The sequence below is a fragment of the Benincasa hispida genome, chromosome 7 (assembly GCF_009727055.1).
Source record: "Benincasa hispida cultivar B227 chromosome 7, ASM972705v1, whole genome shotgun sequence".
Classification (NCBI taxonomy): domain Eukaryota; kingdom Viridiplantae; phylum Streptophyta; class Magnoliopsida; order Cucurbitales; family Cucurbitaceae; genus Benincasa; species Benincasa hispida.
The window spans coordinates 42,422,408-42,428,407 of NC_052355.1; positions in this window are offsets into that span (position 1 = coordinate 42,422,408).

Here is a 6,000-nt window from a genome sequence, read left to right on the forward strand (position 1 = left end):
CAACTAAATATCAAATAAAATAATAACTTATTTTATTAAATAAATAATCTGTTTGTACAAATAATTTTACAAACTACGAAACCACGAGATTTAGGGCATTAACCCCAACACCTTATCTATATACTATAGACCATTCAGATTATTACTTAAACATGATCCACCTGTATATCAACCATATACATGTTTAAGTTATATAAAATAACCTTGGATCTTAGTTTATTGGATTGAGTTAATACACAAATAAAATAACTCTTGTTTTATTAATAAAAATTTGTTCATACAAGTTTACAAACTACAAGAGCCATTGAGATTTAGGACACCAATTCCAACACAAAGGTAATTATTTCTTCTCCTTAATAATACTGTAGAAAAGCATGCTTGATTTAGATGTATGTCTTTGTTCTGTGAATTCATTCTTGAAACAAAATTTAGACAAAACGATCATGCGCTTCCATTAGGAATTTGATTGTCTTTCAATTGCAGTTAGATTCATATTTGTGTTTGAAACTAATTGATTTGAAGTCACAAAAAAGATTTTTATATAAGAAATCATCTTTGAGCCATATGTTTCATAAATGTCTTAAAATTTGATTTTTTTTTAAAGAAGGCTTTTAGTGTTAATTTTGGACAATTATACCCTTTTTACATTTATTTATGTCCAACTTTATATATATATTCCTATTTATGAAGCTCCTTTAATGATGGAGAGAGAAAATTGATTTAATACAATATTTTACATTTTCAATTGGAGATGAAAAATGCATTTATTGTTTTTTTTTTTTCATTTTCAATTGGAGAGAGAAAATACATTTAATATGATTTTATTTTCCATTTCACGTATCAAGCATTTCATGATAACTTGTTGGTTTCTGGTGTCTTCTTTATTTTCATGTAATATATTTCATTATTTATTTGGTATAGATATATCCTATATTCTATTGTTTATTTGATATATATATCCCAAGTATTCTAATATGTATACATTTTTAATCAGGTATCACTTGTGTTGTAATATATTCTCTCAATATTCTAACATGTATGTCAATATACTTTGGAAAATTGATTTACACTACAAGAATTTAGGTCAATCCCGACATTGGGGGTCGTCGGAAAAAGCTATTAGCCCGATGCTGAGGGCTGTCGGGATTTGACTATTAGCCTGACAGTCTTTGAGTCGTCGGGATGAGGTAATGGTGAGGGTTCCATCGAGCATTTTACATTCACCCGATGGGGATAAAGAGCATCGAGATATATCTATCGCCCGACGGTTAGAGACCGTCGAGCTATGTCCTTTACCCTGACGGCCTCTAGCCACCGTTGGGATATCCTTAAACCCCAACGATTTCTAGTCACCGTCGGGATTTCTTTACTCGACACCTCTACCGTTGGGATATATTTTTTAGCATCCGGATTATATATTTAACCAAATATCATACCTATTTAAATCTGTTTATTTATTTTCTTTTTTTAGATCTATTTTTTTCCAAATATCATACCTGTCTGAATCTTACAAATATCAATCAAACTAAAATAAGATTGCCAAATGAAGTAAATGTCCATAATAAGTTAATAATATATAGAAAATATGTTTGAATCTACAACCTTAATCCAAGAGTTTCTATAACATCCACAATTTCTTAATCCAAAATAACATTACATGATAATAAAGTACATATTGGGAGATGCACAATTCCTAAATCCAAAATAACATTAACAAAAATCTACAACCTAAATACACTGCCGAGAGATGCATCTTCAACAAAAATCTCCAAATACCTACAAAATACAAATTTAATGCTCAATCATAAATAAACCAAAAAACCAACTTACCTAAATCATAAAGAAACCAACTTACCTCAATCATAAATAAACCAACAAACCAACTCAATCATAACTTAAACTTAAACATACTTGTACTTAAATATAGATATGCATATTTCAATCTAAACAAACCAACTTACCTAAATCATAAAGAAACCAACTTACCTCAATCACAAACCTAACAAACCAACAAACCAACTCAATCATAACTTAAACTTAAACATACTTGTACTAAATAAATATATATATATGCAATCAATTGAAACAAACTAACTTACACAATCAAACAACTTAACTTAAACAAACTAACTTACACAATCAACTGAAACACCCCCTCTCCCCTCACCCCTCAAAATTATTCTCAATCGTAATATATAAACCAACAGAAACACATTACGTTTATGTTGTTACCACAACTGCAGGATAACAACATACACAATCATCTAATTTAACATAAAATGAAATTTGAACTCAATTTCAAAACATTAACTTTACTTTACATAACTATATGTTTATGTTGTTACCATAACTACAGGATAACAATATACACAATCTTATAATTAAGTTTACTACGAAAGTCGAAGAGCTCATACCTAGTTCGATCTATCTTTCATGAGCTGTAAGAGTATAACTTTCATATCCTCCATCTCAGATTATCTTTTGGCGTCCTGTTTGTCCAATCTAGCCAATCTAGCCTTTAAGGATTCTATCTCTTATTGTTGCTCCTCTATAATTCTTGATGAAGATGCACTGGACGATGATCCCCTATATTTTTTTTCACTTTTTTACCCTTCGGTGTCCTACCAAGGCCCACTCCTGCACCCAACATCTGCTCGCATATTTCTTTCTCCAATATTCGTTCAGACCCTTCTTGGGTGGAGGATTCTCCCAGCTCAACCATTTGACTCTACATCAATAATTAAGACTAATTATTGTATGACAATTGTATATGAATAAAGTTACATTGAGGAATAAAAACTTACATATGCATCATTCGCAGCCTGATTAACAAACGTGTCATCATTTCTACAATGTGTTTGCTTAAATAAGTCCACTAGGTCCATTGTTTGACCGTCGGGTCTTTTCTGTAAAGCAATTCACAAGAAAATGAGATATTAAGATGAGTGTACTTTAACCAGCTATATAAGTGTACTTTAACTAGCTTACCGTAGATTCTCTTATGCGTATGAAAGTCTTAGAACCAACTGTATAAGTGTACTTTAAGGCTGACATATTCCTTTGGTTCGTCTCTACCACTTTCTAAGAAAATGAGAAATTAAGATAAAATGAGTAATTGAAATGTAAGTAAACAAAAAAAAAAAAAAAAAAAACACAAAAATTATTACTTTCCAGTCGGTGGATTCAAACTTGTTGCATAGAAAGTGCTAATCCTCTATGTCATCTTTACATCTTACTAAAAGCAAGTTTCAATAATTCTATACTTTGCATCTTACTTTTACTCACAATTATTTTGGTGGCCACAAGCTCATTTAAATCCAACTCATCTCGAAAGTACAACAAGTACTTTACATATCAATCCAAATGCGTTACAACTTCAAGTGCTTAGGTAGCATAAATGACTAAGCAAGATAGAGGATTCTAAGAACCAAAGAATTAAGCACGTCTGGTAATATTTTATTTTTTGTCTCTTATTTACTCTTTTTCAATAATCAAACAAAAGCATGTTTCATAATTATTTTTTATTTCTCATTCTCTGAAATTTTGAATTAAAAATGTTGATTCTATATGATAACTAGTTTCTAAAACTATATATAAAAAAATAGTGTTATTTTTGTTCTTAGATTTCTATGATGCATTTTATAATTCAAAAACGATAAGAAATAGTACTTTTGAAAACGTATAAAGATAAAGTACAAGAAACAAAAACAATTGGTGAACGGTTTAAAAACAAGAACGTTACCAAACAACTCATTAAATGACTCAATTATCCTCTCGAACTACAAGAATTGTTCCCTACTAGATTCCAATGCCAAGAAGGTTGTTAGGATTGTGAATGGAAGAAAGCCCACAAATAAAGCATAATCGCTTTCACATGTTAGATATTAGGTTCTGTTACCTTAGGAAATCATGTCAGCTAAAAGTGAACCAGAGATGGTATAAAGATGATAATGGAATCATGTTTCTTGCCAAACAAATACAAGAAAAGGAATCAAAGGGAAAAAAAAAAAAAGCCTATAGTAAGATTAATTTTAAACAATCCCATCTCAATCTCAATTTCAATCCCAATCCCATTGAACAAGATTAAAATTAAAGCACCCAACTTTGGGTGCAAGTTGAATGAAAGTTTGTGAGTCAGAGGTATAACCTTAGAAAAAAAAAACCATTCCGACGAGGGGGAAATCAGAGACAACAACTGGACGGAACTCGAAGGGGACCAGACGACAACAGAAGAACGAGATCAAGGGGGAAATTAGATGGTGGAGAAGAACAAGCGTGTGGAGAGGGGAAGAAGAAGAATCGAGGTGTCATTTCTATTGAACATTTTCCCGACGGTTGTCTGCCAGGCCGTCGGGATATAGTTAATAACTGTCGACGGTCACCAATTAACTGTCGATGGAACTTCGCAATCCCGATGGTATTCTGACACAACCGTCGGCCAAAGTTCACTAAATTCCAAAAAGACTCTTAGAATGCCCGACAATTGACTGAACACTGTCGGGATATAGTTTATAACTGTCGACGATCACTCACTAACCGTCGGTGGATCTTTGCAATCTTGATAGTGTTCTGACACAATCGTCGGCCAAAGTTCACCAAATTCCAGAAAGACTTAGAACGTCTGACAGCTGACTAAACACCGTCGGGATTTTAATATCGGTCGATGGTTAAACCTCACTGTCGGCAGTTATGAACTTATCCCGACAGTCCTTGTCGAACCGTCTGCTAAAGTTCCCCAAATTTCCATAAAAAAAAACTTTTTATATTTATATTACAACTTAGAATACCCGATGATTACACGGAATCACTAGGCTTTATTATAAACGCCCGACGGTTTGACGCCCATCGTTGAACTAACATAAAAATTCCAATAGATGGGTTTTGTATAGTGCACACCTCGCCAGATAATTGATTGACCACCGTCGGGCTTAAATAAAAACTCCCGATGGGTTTTGCTCACTGTCGGGATAAATTAAAAAAATCGGACGATCGAATAGAACCGTCGAGCAAAAGTGCAATAAGCCCGACGGTTTCTAAGGAGACTGTCGGGAGTATTTAAAATCCCAACGATTTTTTTGTAGACTGTCGGGATAAATGTTTATCCCGACCCTGTATTTCCACCGTCGGGATAGGTTGAAACCACCGACTCTTTTTTGGTTGTCGGGAGAAATATCGTCGGGAATAAACAAAATTCTTGTAGTGTTAAATGTTTGCAAATATTCTAGCCAATATATGAAATATATTGGTAAGATTGACTATACATGTTCAACATAAATCACACAGTATATATTATAAATTCTATTTATATGGCAGTATATATCATAAATTATATTTAAGTAGTCATAAATCTTAATAAATCAAAATTTAACAAAAACTTCGTAACATAAATTGCTAATTTCCAATTAATTTGACAACAATAAACAATCAATTGTATATTTAATATATATCATAGGGGAAAACCATATGAATTTACAATATACAGTCGAATATAACATACTAACTATTTAAACATCTGGTAGATGGTATTACAACCACAATAAATCCAAATATATTTCAAATTGAAATTGAAAACAAAATGTACAAATACACTTAGATCCATCGTCCATCCATTTTCGTTCTTCCTTACTTAGCCTTAGATGTCCTTTCATAGATTCTCGAACCTCTGGCAGACGAAATCTCCATGCATGCATTCTTTCTTTCCACATCTTTTTTTTTTCATTTGGCCGTTTTTGTTAGGCATTGAACCCCTCCTTAGGTGCTGAATAACCTCATACTAGATCTACCTGATATATATGAATTAAAGTTGGATATATATATTGATTATTTGAAATAATTTTGGATATATATGGATTATTTGAAATAAATCTGGATGAATATGAATTATTTGAATTAAATCTGGATATATATGAATTATTTGAAATGAACCCGATCTATGTTGGATATATATTATGATTATTTGAAATAAATATGGTTGTATATGGATTATTTGAAATAAATCTG